Here is a 16,521-nt window from a genome sequence, read left to right on the forward strand (position 1 = left end):
CTTAGCTTGGGGCATTTAATCCACCTTGTTGTGCCAGTAGCTCTGTGAGGTGGAAGTTATCTGAAGTTCATTATTATTTATACTTGAAAGTGTACATACTTACACACTTAACCTGTTCAGGTTGTTTGGCAGCAAGGCTGAATGAAGAGTGGGTAGAAATATCTTCCTCCATTAATAACACACATGCACACAGTAAAAAGTAATGTATTAATGTGAATTGATTGCCATCAATTACTTTTAAATTGAATAGAACAAAATGGATGTTTCTATCTATTTTTCAGCATATCTTACCCAAAATTTTACCAGGTACATGGGTATTACATGACAGGTGTTTTGGAAATGCTTAACGGAAATTTAATTCCTCTTAAATTTGATAGTACTGATTTAAAGAATAGATAGTATTTTTTCACATTGAAAAACTTTCAGGTGGCTTGGAAAATAGTCTTTCCTCTACCTTTAAAAATTTGCTTCTTTTTCAGATATGGAATGAGTTGCACAGCATAGTTTAGAGAGATTCTTCAGTTATCATGCTAATGTAAAAAATAGCAACTTCAACTTGTATCAAGTCTAAAATGTTTTAAAGCAGCATAAGGAGGAGCTGCATCTGGGAAATGTTAGCCTAAGTTAATAGTGAAAATACAATCTGAAAATTTGGTGCAGTCACCATCTAACATCCCCACAGACAATAATGGTACGATAGCCCTAAAGCTTGTTTTTTGACAGTGCTTCTTAGAGGAGTGCAGGCACCATTTGCAACTCACTGTGCTGTTCAGAATCTGCACTATCATTGGTGCTGGCTTTTCTTGTCAGTGACAATTCAGGAGTGGAAGGAAGTACAGCTGCTTAGGTTGAAGTCTAAGTACATGGATGGTAGGCCTGGTTTTAATGCATTAAGTGTAGCATTAAAAACCCCTACAGGAATATGGTGTGAAGTAGTAAATCCCTACAGTAACACTCACAGTTCAGCTTTGGTCGTAACAAATGGATGGGCTGACTTGCCTTATCTCGGCTCTGTGTTTTTCTACTTTTGCTGTCAGATGAACCTGGCAAAGAAGCATAAAGATAGCAGAAACTTATCATTTGTTTTGGCTATTTGTTCAAACTCCAGTACAGTTGTTGTGGAGCCACTGAGGTTGTGGGTCTGATTAACATTGCTTAAAGTTCATATTTACAGTCCATTTAAGTTATGAAAGCTATTTTCCCCAACTATAAAGAAAAAATAATGTATTTATTGAGAACTAATTTCTGTTACATTGTTACCCTGATGTGCCTTGTACTGACACAAGAATTCTTTTATTGGTTGCCTTTAGTTGCTTCCAAAGCAGCCAAACCTATAGAAGCAGGACATAGCATTTCAGTGTCACTCTTCTTCAGAGCAATAGATTTCTCTGGGAAGCCAAGTCCCTAAACAGTCCTTGGCACAAAACTGTCCTTTATTGGTTCCACACTCGTTACTGTCACACTTCGGGTTCGACAGACATCTTCCAGGCAAGTTAGACTTTCTTTTACTACAGGGAAAGTAGTAAAAGAAAGCACTTAAATGTGCACATACGTGATGATTGACACTGGGAGGACCTACCTGCAGGTGTCACCACAATTAGACCTTAACACAGCAGAGGATCTGCACCTTTGTTGTTTCTGTTTGAAGGAAAAAGGAAGTCACATTTTGTAGCATGAGGCAGCAGTCAAAGGGATGAACGGAGTGATTTCGTTATGGATGAGCTCACAAGATCTTTCTAATGTTGTTACAGTGAGGGGAAAAAAAGCCCCACAAATATGAGGTCCCTGGTATGCCTATTCAATAATTTGCTGTGTAAAGGTTGGAGCAGGGAGCTGTTCTTTTACCTTAACTTCTGTGAAGCTTTCCTGTACTTGAATGTTTATTCCTAACTGCAAGTTCTGGTTTTCAAAGACCAGAATACCTGCCTCTACCTGAGAAACAGTTACTTACAATTTACCTCTTGTCAGTATAAATGCTGACAAAAGCAAAGTTTAGGGGGAAAAGTGAAAACGTTGTGAGACTATGGCTATTTCCGGTGGTTAAAAAAAAACTGCTCTAAGCTTGCCTAAAAATGTGAAATATGCTGAAAGGAGAAGCCAAAAATCCTTCCTTTGTAGGACCCTCCCAAATGTCTGGAATTTCTTAGCTTTCCTGAGCGTGAGAAAGAGATTTTTTTTTTTCAAGCATACATTCATCTTTGACATGAAAAGACTGAAGGCCTTTTAAACTGCCTCAGATTTCTGGCTCGAGTATCCCTAAGTTTGTGATTTCTAACCTCTAATGCCGCCCATAAAAATGAGACGTAGTTTATGTTGCAGTATGCTGAAAAAATTATTTTTCTACATATTTGCTTTCATAAAAGTATCCTAACTTAAGTGGAGGGTCTGGAAAACGGCCTCTACTCACTATAGATGTATAATTTGCATTCATATGTAACACTCGCCTCACAATAGATAACATTCTGAAGACTAGAAATTCATAGCAAAGGTGTTTAAGCAAGTGTTACAGACGTGCTCTTGTCATAGACTGAGCTGATAAGGAAATGTAAAAAATCTGTACGAAGTATTAATTCAGTTTTGGCATGTTTCATTATGAAAATGATATTCCCCTTGAGAAATGCAATATAAACTAGAAAACTTTGCTAGAAATAAAATAAGCAGTTGCCTAATAATTATAGCCCAGCATAACTATATTTTCTAGAACCAATTATTTGTTTTCCACAATCTTGATTAATTTAAAAAAAATAGATGGCTTTTAAATAACTCTAGTTTTCTCATTAGAAATGTCTGGTTTTGAAGTAGAAGGGGAAAAGTGATAAGAAAGAAAGCATGCCTTAGTGTAATGGAGCATATTGCTTTCTAGAGCAGTTCCAGAGCTGGCAGCCACCAGCCACTGCTCTGCCAGTGTCGCCTGGCACAGTGAACAGACAGGTGAATAAAGAGATGGCCAGCACTATATGGCTGTCCCCTGGCAAGGAAAGACATTTGTACAACTGCTTTGAAATATCTTACTGCTGATCTTGAGACAGTTGAAGGCCTGTACCAACAAGGACTGAAAACAGAAGTGTCAGCTCCTGCTTAAGCATGCTGGCAGAAATGAAATTAACAGTTTTCAGGGTAGTTTCCTACACTGAATAATTTCAAAACCAGAATTATTTGGATATTTCTGTCAAACACAGACAGAAGCCATATTTACCATATATAAACTGTTAGTTCAGCTCTACTGTTTCTTGAAGCTTAAGTGGATTTAAGTTTTTGTTTATATTTAGCTAGTAACAATTTCATAAGAAAAAAAATCTGTGTTAAGAGATCAGTCAGGTAACAAAACACAGTATTTAAAAGTCAAGAAGAGACAAAAAGCACACAAGCACGTGGGCTGTTGAAATGCTGGTGAGAGACAAATACCCACTAGCATACTTAGATGCCTCAGAATGAATGGAGTCAACCTGACAAAACATCTGTAAGGTCAAAGAGAACTATTATCCCCACTTCACCAGTAGGAAATTGAGTGGGAGAGGTTGTACATAGCTGAGGTACATTTAATTCTTTCATTTAGTTTTGAACCTCACTAGATGATTTTATTTTAGGGATAGTGACCTCTCCCCCCATAGAACAGTTGACAAAATCTTAAATTGAACCACTAGTACTTGTGGTTGTTGCCAAAGGGGATGATCCTGCTCTCTATCCTGTCCCAGCCCATGTTTTCCTGGTGCCTTTCCTGTGTTGGATCTAGTAGTCATGCCACCAGATTCACATGCTGAGCCGGCAGCTGCTGCAATGCCACTGCAAGATGGGATCCAAGTGGAAGGAGGGAAACGCACAGGCAGGGATGGACAGAGCAGAGCAAGACAGACTGTTTTGTGACAACCTGCACATGTCAGGTATACTAGTGTGAAAACACACCCTGAAAACTTGGACTCCTATGATCAGATATTACCCTTACTGCAAGCCAGAGATATTGAGTGGCATCACTTCTGGAATGTTTAGAGCAGGGCACCTGCTTTGGCAGAGATACAGGAATGCAAACAGATTGCTACCACTTCTTACATCCAGCTCTCTGGTGGATGGTGAGGCTGAGAGATAAGATACTGTGTGGGACCAGGGAAACATCTAACATTATGCATCTCATACAGAATGCATCCATCTAACAGATTGTGCATTAGAAAAAAAAATACTAGCCACATTAAATAGAATTCCTGTCAGCATAGCATGTGAGGCAATCCTCCTTGTCCATTCAGACGTGGTAAAATCTGAATCAGCTGAAATACTGAGACCAGTTCTGAGCACTTAAAAATGCAGCTTGTTTGGAAAGACTCCAGAGGCAAACGATAAATAATTCAGAGGCCTGGAAAACATAGTCTGTTATGCTGAAACATCTATAGAGAGACATAACAAATTTCAAATATGTAAGAAGTACCTATAATAGGGAAGGGAATAAGTTGCTCTGCAGTGCATTATGATATGAGGCCTGGATTTGAAGCCAAAGACATCAGGGTTAAACTACATATACTAATTTTGTAATTGTAAGAATAGCAAAGTACTGAAACAGATCACTTAAGGAAGATGCAAAGTTTCTGTATTTAAAAGTTTTAAAGCAAACAATAGCCTGCAAAAGCCAAAGTATTTGGCTTAATAACCCCCACATAATTTGTTGACTGTGCTGCATCCGATTTCTAAGACTTGTATTCATTTTCTTCTGTGGTTTACAACACTAATAAACAGTTCTTACAAAGTGATAATTGTGTCTCTGGCATTCTCCCTCAATTCAGGCCCTTGACAAACTATTGTTTTCCTGCCAATTAAATTTCATCAAGTGTCAAACTTCTCTGTCCATATAAATCACTAAAGTATTATTTCTAAGACTTGCTATCTCACGTCTAAATCAAAGCTAAGTCCTCTCTGTGCCTTTCTGCTATGGGTACCTGTCAACCTCCGCATATGGAAATAGCTACTCTGAGAAAACTCTCCTGCTTCGCAGCCTAACCCCATCACCATTAGAGTTTTGCCCCACCGGCATCCTGGTCCCCCCCTCTCTCCCTGCCAGGGTTTCATTCTTATGCAGGCTTCTCAAGACAAGCATTTCTCTGAACTCTTGGCTCCATCAGACCATTTGCTGCCTCTGCCTTTACTTTTACTTCTTGTTATGTGAATTTCTGTACTGAAAATATGGTATCTCTGCCGCTTATCTCTGTCCCCTTTAGAATTTAAACTTTTTTTCTATGAAACTTTCTGACTGTTTTTTCATTTCCACGCGGCCAGTTGCCTTAATAAAGTAAGCCTTTGACACGTTCTTGCCTTTTGTGTAGAAGCGTGTAATCAGACAGTACTATATACACAAATACTATAAACAAAGACATGCCAATTTTATCCAACGCAATCTTTAGGATTACATTGCTGCTGCTGCAGTCCTATGCCCCGACCCCCGTTGATCGCTCTGTGTCGCGCTGCCCTCTCAGTCTCAAGCGAAAGAGGAGACTCTAAGCTGTGGAGGAAAACAAAGAGAACCTAACAATAACGTTCCTCGGTTTCCAGCGCGAGGAAGGCAGCAAAAACCGACAAGGAAAGGGGAAAAATAAGGAGTGACCCCGACGTGATTCGAACACGCAGCCTTCTGATCTGGAGTCAGACGCGCTACCGTTGCGCCACGAGGTCCTGGTGGGCTGGGGCGCGCAGGGCATTACAACTCGGCTCCAGGGCCGCCGGCAGCGCGGCCCCGGGCCTGGAGGGACAGAGAGGGAGCCGGGCTGGGCCAGCGCGGCCCAGGACCCCTCCCATCCGCCGCGGCAGCCGCACCCCTGCGCCGGCCCCTGTGCTGCGGCACTGTTCCCTTACCGCCTTCCCGCGCAAGGAAGCTAACTCTCCCCTCCCACACCCCCGCTAGTGGTCCGCAGCAGCGAGGGCCTCCCGCCCCCGCTCCCTGGTGGTGCCGAGCTCGCTTCCTGCGCCGTTGCTGCCTTACACAGGCTCGTGGGTCCATACTCCTGCTGCCGGAGGTCGCCCTTGCTGCCCCTGCGCTCGCAGCACAGCGCTTGTGATCATCCGGCGGGGACGCGGTTGTGCGGGTTGTGTATAAAGACAGTCCCGCAAGAAGCCCCTCCAGGCAGTTCCTCGTTAGTATAGTGGTAAGTATCCCCGCCTGTCACGCGGGAGACCGGGGTTCGATTCCCCGACGGGGAGGCCGTAGTCTCGTATTTTTGTTTCCCGGCAAGCGGCGCCTTTTCCCGCCGGCTTTTTTTTTGTCCTCGGCGTCAAACGGCTCGAGCGGGGCGGGGCGAAAGAAAAAAAAAATATTACAGGCGCGGCTCTCCCCGTCGGGGAATCGAACCCCGGTCTCCCGCGTGACAGGCGGGGATACTCACCACTATACTAACGAGGAGTCACGACCGCACTCCTCTCCGCCGCGGCCCGTGCCGCTGCTGGGGGTGCGGGTGTGGGCCCGGGCCCGGCCGAGCACAGCGGGGACAGGGACGGGGACGGGAACAGGGACGGGGACAGGGACAGGGACAGCTCCGCACCCCCCGCCCCACTGCGGCCCCGCCGCGCGCGGAGCTGCGGGCACGGTTCCCTGAGAATTGCCGCAGGAAGGAACTGCCCGGCTGGAGGCGGGGGGAGCGGAGCAGCAGCGGCAGCTCGGGTGTCTTTGCGTTTGGAGTTCTGCGTCTCGTTCACGCGGAGTTTCTTTTTACGGGAACCTGAGAAGTGCCGGAGTCAGCAGTCCTTGAGGTTAAGGAACCGGCGCACCTGCTCCTTACCTACCTAAAAAAGGAACGAGGGAAATGGAAACCAGCTACTTTGAGATTTGAGAGTAAAAGGCCGAAGCACATGGACTGACCATCTGGCTTGATGCTGACCCGGTCAGCAGAAGCATGGTTGTAAGTTTGTATCACAGTGACGTTAGACAAGAAACTATATTTAATTTGCTGACTTCTAAGTCGGAGAATTAACGCCATATAATAAACAAGTTATTGGAGCAAATGGTGTTCTCTTTTGATGGCCTCCACTACTGCTAGTGTTTGTTTGCATACATGAGCCCCAGCTTAGCTTTTTCAGATAATCATAGCTAAAGAGCCAGCAGCATCCTTTATGTAGACTTCTAAATATAAGTGACCTGTAAACAATGTATTTCTGAGAACTGGTCTACTCATTTAAACATTTGAATGCGTTTCTCAGTGGATGCAACAGATCTAAATTTTTTCCTGAAAAGTGAAAAATAACAACCACAGTCTCATAACAATTTCATGACTTTAGATGTAGTGTAATGAGTCATACTGTAGGGCTGTGATCTGGTGATAGGCTTTAAACCTCCCAGAGTAGGATCAAAACCAGTGTTTCCAGGCTGGTCTACACTTGCTGTGCACGTTCAAATTTTATTCAAAAGATGTTAATGGTTTGCTTGAAGCTGGGAGGCTTTCTGGTGGATCAAACATTACCAGTTTGCATTTTATGGGACCACACACACTTATTTTATATCTTTCTGCCTGCAATTTCTCAGTTCCTTCTGTTCATTAATCCTTGTGGTCAGGGAGCTGAACTTCAGACATCTTTATGTACCCCAAAAATACCTAAGGAGGGGAGCAAGAAAAGACAGAGGTGTGAGTCAGCGCAGCAGAAGGGCTGTTTAGAGTTGGATGGACTGTGATGAGGCTGCAATGATTTGCAGTTACAGAACAAATGCATTCCTTGTTGATTCGTCACAGGCATGCAAATGCAGAGCAGAACAGGTACTGGGAACTACTATCAATGCTCCAGTATCTGGAGGCTCTGTCCTTCTCCTCAGGTTCTTACACGCAGCTATTTCATGTGTCCAGCTCTAACAGTCTTGTTGCATGATTTCTTCATCATTGCATCGTCTCTGTGCTTAGCTTGTCCCTAGTGGCTGCTAAAAGGTGAAAGTTACCTGTAAGAGGCCCATTACAGCCACAGGCAGGAGCAGGGCTAGGAGCTAGCATATCATTGTTGCTGGATGCTAGTTACCTCCCCTTCAGCTTGCTTAGCTGAAGCTCGTCTTGCAAAATGTCCAGATGAATTTTGAATCTCATCACGGATGGGAAATTCCACTACCTCTTTGCAACAACAGGTTGTCCACCCTCACTGTGAGGGTGAAGAATTTCCACATTCCCCCCCCCCCCCCCCTTGGAATTTGCCACGTTGTGATTTGATTATTTTGCTGTGCACCTCCAAGAAATGTCTGGCTCCATCTTCTTTACTCCCTCATAGGAGGTAGCTGAAGACATAAGTCAGATCATCCTGTAACCTCCTCTTCTTCAGGCTGAACAAACCAACCTTTCTCAGTGTCTCCTTGCTTGCCACATGCTCCAGTTCTCTATTAATTTGGTGACCCTTCACCCTTCATTGCAGATTGTTGCTATCCTTCTTGTTTCACACTGCCCCAGACTGTGCACAGCTCTCCATAGGCAGCCTCACAAGTGCCAGAAGAGAATGGGGGCAGTAATCACTTCCCTTGATCTTCTAGCTAGACTGTTACTGATATTTCCCAGTGTATCATTAATTTTCATTGCTATAAGAGCAATTGCTCACTCAAGCCCTTGTTGTTCACTGGGACCTGTGGGACCTTTACTGTGAAGCTGCTGTTTACCCAGTCAGCTCTTGGATGCTTGGGTTATTATATCCGAGGAGCAGAACTTCATGTTTGCCTTAATTAAGTTGGAAGAAATTCACACTCGCCTGCTTTCCCAGACTTTCTGTCCTGCTAATGACAGCCCTAGCCTTGAGGGGATCAGCTGCTTCCCTCAACTTGATCCACCTGAGTCACCTGCTGACACCTATTTGCCTTGGCAAGTAACATACGTTGTTATTGGCTTGTTGAGGTTCATCACTGATCAGTGATGGAGCCTCCCATAGCTGCAGAAATTAATTCTTCTAAATCAATGAAAAAACACAAATCCTAGATGAGGAGGGAAGCCCTTTACTGGGTGTGGTCTTTAGGAGGTCATAATCCTGAACAGCTGCTGCAACTTGAAAATATTTGATTCTGATTAATCTTCATAGCTATTTTGTATGCTCTTATTCCTGCCCATTCATACATTTCCAGCGCTCCATCTGCTCTTTGTGTTTTATTTTCCTTTTTATTTTTATCTGTACCCTCACTCTGCAAAGTTCACAGCACAAGATTTAATGAGCTTTTCAGTAAGAACATATGAGTTATCAAATGGCATCTTAACCTACAGGGCTTATTTCTATACAGTTTTGGCCTTACACAATTTCTGTCCAGTGTAATTTGCTTGTAGTGAGGTCTGTATGGCTCAGTAATCTCTTTCTGTGCTAATGTATTTTGATTTAACTAAAATGAAGTTGAAGAAGTTATTAGAAAAATCAATTTACATCTCTTAAAGGAAGGAATGAACAGACATCACACGTGAAATTAACAGCTGAAGAGCTGAAAAAAATCTGGATAAAGAGGGCTGTGACATTGTACATCAGTGCCTGGGGGATTAGTGGGAGGAGAGATTTAAGGGGCTTTCCCTATTAGCCTAGCATAAGTTATTCTGTACTAAGTGCAGCCACTCAGCTGGGCAGCTTCCCCTCCATGGTGAGTCATGTGAACTTCTAATAAGTGGAACCTTTTAAAAACTTGTTGGAGAAATCTCAGGGCTTGAATATTTATGTCCTAAAAACTTTGAAATTAAATAGACAAGAAATGCCTCTGCTTAATTGCATATTTTGTTCAGGTAAAAAGTTGAACACTTGAACCTGGCCATTTTTATTCCTATTGCATGGTTTACATCTAGTGGATGCTTCTAACAAGAATAAACTCCTTCTAGGAGGGGATCTGCATTCTCATCACATGTCCTCAGAAGGGATTGCCAAACAAATGTACTAAAGAAATACCATAAAAATTGGAAAAGGAAAGCCAGGAAAAGTAGAGCCTGGCTGGTTTTAATGAATAATTTCAACTTTACAATAGCAAGAACTGTGAGAGGTCCTGCTTAGAAACAGAAGGATAAGACTTGGTAATTAAAAAGAAGAGGATTTAAGTTTGTGTGCAGAATAAACCTTTGTTTATGAGATAAATTTCATAGTAATAATTTCCTAGCTCCAGAGTAATCTCAAAAGAGGCTTTATGCAGCAAAGTCTTTAGACACATATCAGGACACTCCAAAATCCAAATAGATTGTGTACTAATCTACATGTTCCTTTGTAATGCAGGTCTGGATACCACAATATGTCTGCCAAATGACTACAAGTACAATAATAACTTTATAGCTGTGATGAAAGGCTGCAGTAAACTCAAAAATTTCACCATTGGTCTGACTTGGTTTGAAATATGGCATTTCTTGGAATCTTGAAATTGTCAGTAATTAGCCCCAAAATAGACCTGCCATATAACGCCTATGAAGGAAAATTCTAGGGGCAAACACGGAAAAAAATACTCTAATATACAGTTATAACATAACAATCAGGACTGATTCTCACATCATAGTCATTTTTGAAGTAAAAAACTGTCATTCAAATAAAAAAAAAGTAATCACGGTTGTCATAACGGATAATAATAAAGCTAAGTGAAGTGTAGAGACAGGAAAAATATGGGATTGCCAAACCCACAGAAAGTAATACAGGAAAAAGCATCATAGATTGATGTTAGGTAACACAGCAAAGATGCCATGACATAAAGGCACATGCAAAGAAATTAGTTATACCATAAAGAGCAAGGGGAGGCTTTTAAACATACTGGTTTTACAAAACTACAAATGAGCCTATGTTCAACGAATTTCACTTGGAAATAATTACACTTTCATGCATCCCAACAAAGACCTCATAGACAAGTGCAGGTTAAATTATTACAATGGGGAAACAGGACAATGAAACCAAAGATGAGCATAGGGAAGAGTTGCTGTTAAAACCAAAACCTTGGTGCCTGCTTAAGGTACCAAATAATAGCTACACAGAAGACCCTGCAGAAGAAAGGAAAAAAACCCACACAGTCTGCTACTTCAGAATGTAACAACGTTCCAGATCTTAAACAGTGCTTGCTGTTTCCTAACTTTGAAAGATTGCACTGCTGTAGTACTGAAAAACTAGAGGGTAAAGAAAAATCAAAGTGCAAAGTCAAAAATGAATAGAAATTTGTTTTTTTTATCTAGTAGTTAACACATGGTAAACTGAGCTTACCTTGAAAACACTATCAGAATGTGTAGTGAAAGTGTAAAGGGAAACTTCTGTATGTTTTGCTGCTTTTGTAAATTTTTTGACAAGTTCTAGCATGACAGAAAGGTATGCATCACTGAAAAATGTATTAATGGGCATACAAAACTCAAGAGTTTAGAAAGCACTGGAGCTGAGAGAGAAAGCAGGATTGTGAGCAAATGCCAAAACATCACAGTGCATCATCAGGTACATGTTTTCTGTGGAAACATTGAACACAAAGTGGAAATTATAACAAATGATAATTTGGAATCTTCTACATGGTATATAAGTTAATGGAAATTATATAGAGTGTAATTTTTGTTAGCAATCTTGCTTTAAGAGTTCGACTAAAGAAGACCTTTGGAATTTGATGAATGTTTTGGAAAAAGAAAACAAGTAAAATGTTTGAAAACCCAAAGGTGCTAAGAATGGTCTTAGCAAAAGGAAAGTTGAAAACTTATTTATTTTAACAACCAAACTAGGTCAAAGCTACCAGCAGTCTAGCAATTTGTTGTAGTGCAGGCTTCACTGTGCATTCCTGGTCTCCAGACTCCATCTTTTACTGCTTCATTGTATTGTGCAGGGGACACAGAAGAGCAGCTCCCTTTTTAGACAGAACTGTGGCTTCCCAGGGTGGTAATAGTTTCCTCCCTTCTCCTTTCTTATGTTGCAGGAGCCACACTGGCATGGATACCATGTTCTTCTTTTCCTTACGTAGGGGTATACTCCAATGACTGCAGTAATCCATATGCACAGGGAAACCTTGAGAAATCCCAAGTGATCCTCATAACTAGCAAAAACCAGTAAGGCACCATTCTCAGTTCTGAAGTTGACTTTTATCTTTACTGTATATTGCGCTATTACTCCTACTTCTGACTTCTCCACTCAGAAGTTTTCTCATGTTCTTTTTCAGTATTCTTCCTCTTCCCTCTCCCTTTGTTTTTGTTTGACTCTGCTTCCTTCAGTAAAACCAGGATGCCCTATGTCTTATCTAAGTCATGGGAGTGCAAAAGAGACACCTAAAGGCTTGAAGAAACTACTGGTCCTGTCCAGCCTGCCAGCGTTGGGATTGTCACAATTTTTGGTGGGTGAATGAGCAGTGGAAGGGAAGTGGATACGTTTTACATATAGGAGATGGAGAAAGGAATAGGATATAAAATAAAATATTACAAAGCCATTAGAGAAATTAATTGCTATTTCCGAAGTTATTACTGGTAGAGAAAACCAAATATGCGCGTTCGCCAAAGGTGGCTTAAGATGTGACTGTTGATTAACTATCTTGCTCAACTGTAAAAAAGCTGACACTTAAAAATAAAAAGCAGAAATCGATCACAGTGCACTTTAAATTCGAAACAAGAGATGAATATTTAAAGTCAGTTGAATAGCCAAAACGAAAAAATGAGGGACGCTTGAGAGTTATGTGCTTAGAGTGCAGCTACTTGAAACCAGATCTTAACACTACGGTGCATTTGCAATATATTACATGACAACCACCAAAATACTCTTAATTGTAAGTAACTGTAGTAAAATCAGAGCAGAAGTGTTTAAAGAAAGGATATCAGACGCATTGCCAGGTAGAGTCACAGGACATTGTGCAGCGTTGTCACAGCTGATGATGGCAGGGGAGATGGCAATCTGCAACAACTGGTCTGGAGATGCCCACTTTAAGAGACGAGAAAAAGGCTGAGGAATTGGTGTGGGGCAAAATACGAAGGGAGACACTGTAAAGTGATAATAAACGATGAAAATAAGGAATTATTAAAGTGAGGTGTAATTCAAAATAATGCACTTCCCAGGGAAAAGGAAAAGCATGGTTGTTTTTAATTTATGTTATTGATCTCCATTAAGTGTTATTTTGAATGTGAAGAATCTTGCTTCAAAAGGCACAAAAACGATGCTTCTGAAGATCAGTCTTTGTTTCTTTACAGTCTGCTATTTTGGAGGTTAATGATCTTTCCCTAATCGTTTGGTTTTTTGCTGGTTTTTTTTTTTTTTCCTTTTTTTTTTTTTGGCACTTGGATTTTCCTGTTTTCAATCGCACCGGCTCCCTCTGGTGGAATTCTGAAGTGCTTTACTTTTACAGTCCCGTAAAATTACTGACTCACAGTATGATAGACGATAAGTGAGGTTACCATTTTATTTAATTCTTACATAAAAATAGGGGGAAAAAAGAGAATCATAGCTCATAAATCTAATTCAGCTTACACAAAATGAGTTCATAGTATGAAATTTTAGCAATCTGGGTCAAAATTGCTGGAGAAAACTTCTCTCATTTTTCCCTCCCTTATATTCTCTTAACTGAAATCATGGATAGAATTTTGCTAGCATGTGTTTGGAAAGGAAAGGAGTTAAAAAAAAGGTCATAAATATGGGACTGGCCTGTTTCACTTGGCAGCAAAAATCAGTAAGACTCTTACAGAAAGTTTTCATAAGAGAATTTCCTTTTTGAAATTAAGTCACTTGGCAGCAGTTGCCACTCGCATCCTGAGAGTTGTCACCAGACCTGAACCAGATGTGCAGTCTATTCATCCATTTGTTATTAACAGTGAATATAGAAAAGAGAAAAGAAAGGACAAAGAGGAGCAGGAAATGGGGAAACTGTTAGACTTTTTCCCCTGTTTACGCATGTGGGAAGGACTTACATTTTTGAGGACTTTGTAAAAAAATGGAACTAAGCCTTTCACCTAGACTTGGGTAACTGTGTGGTTGCCCTTTCTCAGTGCAGCAAGACTGACTGAGAGGAAAACAATGTTTAAACTTGCATCATCACTCCATCCCAGTCCCCTGTTTCTGCACTGTAAGCCCTCATTACTGGACATGGTAGGTTTCCCAAATGAATGTATGTTCCTGCCTTTAACAGCTACCAAGGGTCCAAGAACTCTTGCCTGGAGCCAGAGAAAGGGAGTACTTTCTGTCAGTTTGACTCTGCTCTATAAACATCCTCAGGTTGACACAGTGATATACTTTTAATTACAGCACCTTAGAGACTTGGAAAAAAAGAAAACATGAAAAAGTCTAAATTTTCTGTAGGTTAACTACATATATTCATATTGGAAGAAATTATGTAGGCTCCTCTGTTCACATGGATGAGGGGGCTGCATACCTCTTTCTGACATAGTTTAAACAAGGTAAAAAGGGAAATGTTAAATATATTTTTAGAACCATTGTTCTCTAATGGCATGAAGACTGAGCTGCTTGAAAGGACTTCAGTGCTAAATACCAATAATATTTTACACTTTTTGAATTTTACCAAATTCTGCTGAAGATATCAAATTTTTGCTCAGTCTGACCTGGGAAATATCCTGACCCTACATACTTCTCTGTTCAAGTAAAATAATTTAAACAAAATTATTAGATAACTTTTTAAATGTACTTATTGGTCTACCGAGTCTGAAATTTCAGTTTTCAGAATTATTTCAAGCAGTTATTTCAGATTTTCAAAAGAACTCCTCAACCAACAGTATTATGAGTAAGAACTGTCAGAGCTATGACTAGTGTATATAAGTCTGCACACCTCAAAGTTCTTGGAACATCTCTTTAACCCTGTAAGACACACAACATCAGATAAATAATAAAGACACACAACGTCAGATAAATAATAAATTGCATGTGTCAATATGTTACTCAAACATTTGATGCAGATTTTAGTGATGTTAAATCTTGTTTCTTCTTATGCAGAAGTCCTATGTTGCTCAGCAAATTCTTTACCTGACATTTCCACAGTGAATGCTTGTTTTACATTTACAAACTCATTAGTTTTGGACAAGGCCTTTTTTTTTTTTTAATCAACGGAACCAGTCATAAATTACCAATTTTTAAATTAATCTAGCTTCTGGACCAAGAGAGTATATAAGAAATTTTAGCTGTGTTTAAAAGGTAAAAGTTACTGCAATTGTGCATTAAGAATTGAAAGTTATGACTCTTTCAGAAGAGTCATAACATGATTAAAAGCTGAGTTTGACTATTTTCAGCTAAGCACTGTCAAGAGCAGCATGTGTTAATCAGAGAACCTGATAGATAGAGCACTCCTAGGTTAGGTGCATGTCAGAGAGACCTGTACAGTCCAAGAAAAGAGAAGAAGAATGAAAATAATATTTAGAAACCAGAAGGCATGTTTAAATTGCTCAGATACACAAAATTGTAAAATTGCAGGCAAAAAGAGCTAAAATAGGTAAAATTGTCAGCAACTATTTGTAAAGCAACTATGCCTCCTATAGAGACTTAAAAATGTAAACTCATAATACTTTAAAATTTACTTATAATGAATAAGTATATCAGTATTTTTAATAGAAGTTTATTAATAAATAAATAATAAATACCCCCCCCTCCCCGTCAAATAAATAAGGACTAATATATTCAGAAATTATATTTTCCTGAAGGCATTTTTTCAAACAAAGGAGGGAAAACAAACTCTTTGTATAGGGGCTCAATTCTAGTACAATGCTGAATGTAAGCTTTTGTATTTCTGTTCTGTATTGATTTGGGTTATATTAAGGATAATTTCAGGATAAGTGGCAAACATGAAGGCAAGCACAAAGGTATTTAACTCTTAGGAGTATGTCAGTTCCTAAATCTAAAATCTCTTCTACAGTGTCCATGAACTGGTACAACCCCATAGAATATTTGAAGATTTAAGGGATGCAGCTTTGTGCAATTATGTAGATCAGTTTGAGAATCTGACCAAAAGGTGTATATTCAGGGCAGAAGTTGTGTCAGAAGACAGGTCCATGGATTCATTGAGCAATCTTCTGGTCATCACTCTTACTCAGAAAAAAAACCCTTTACGTGCACAGGAGAGAGTTCCTGAGGTTTGACTACCTTGTTGAACTACATTGTATTTTCTTTGGATGAAAGATTAAAATGCGAAATGTACAAGTTTGGGGTTTTTTTAAGGTAAATTAATTCTGAACATTCTATTACAGCTTTCATTCTTATCATATGCCACCTCCTGTAACTGCAGTGCAGCAGTCTGTTTTCCCTACAGTTGCAAGTGAAAGAAGAACTCAAAAATGGGCACTACCAGGCCTGTAATATTTCTGTTTTCTTAACAAGCGACATGTTTGTGCATAAAGTTTAAATCTAGACCTGAGTTTCCTTACAATTTAGGGAGGGCCAGGAAAGTGTTGCAGTTCTGCAGACCGGATGCAGAGCTTTGGCTGAGATACTTGGGAGAAGGATGTTGTGGATAGATACGTATCTCAGACTCTAGTACCTTTGTGTTTCAGGATGCATTCTGAATTTGGGTGTTACCCTGTGTGCTAGTTCCATATTTAAACTTCCTCTGTGGTGAAACAATTGCTTAGTTTGAGATTTTGGTGAGTGAAATAAAAAGGATTCATGGGTTTTAAAAAGACAAGGTAGTGAAAACTGTAAAGA

At 40.3% G+C, this 16,521-nt stretch overlaps 3 non-coding genes across 3 annotated transcripts; 1 reads left to right on the plus strand and 2 right to left on the minus strand.

The window, feature by feature from the left end:
- Nucleotides 1-5,580: 5,580 nt before the first annotated feature.
- TRNAW-CCA (transfer RNA tryptophan (anticodon CCA)) lies at nucleotides 5,581-5,652 on the minus strand. Its single transcript has one exon. It is a non-coding gene; the product is annotated as a tRNA-Trp (tRNA).
- A 453-nt stretch (nucleotides 5,653-6,105) lies between these two features.
- TRNAD-GUC (transfer RNA aspartic acid (anticodon GUC)) lies at nucleotides 6,106-6,177 on the plus strand. The gene has a single exon. It is a non-coding gene; the product is annotated as a tRNA-Asp (tRNA).
- Nucleotides 6,178-6,304: 127 nt separating this feature from the next.
- TRNAD-GUC (transfer RNA aspartic acid (anticodon GUC)) lies at nucleotides 6,305-6,376 on the minus strand. Its single transcript has one exon. It is a non-coding gene; the product is annotated as a tRNA-Asp (tRNA).
- Nucleotides 6,377-16,521: the final 10,145 nt, after the last annotated feature.

This window comes from Cinclus cinclus, chromosome 4 (genome assembly GCF_963662255.1).
Source record: "Cinclus cinclus chromosome 4, bCinCin1.1, whole genome shotgun sequence".
Classification (NCBI taxonomy): Eukaryota; Metazoa; Chordata; class Aves; order Passeriformes; family Cinclidae; genus Cinclus; species Cinclus cinclus.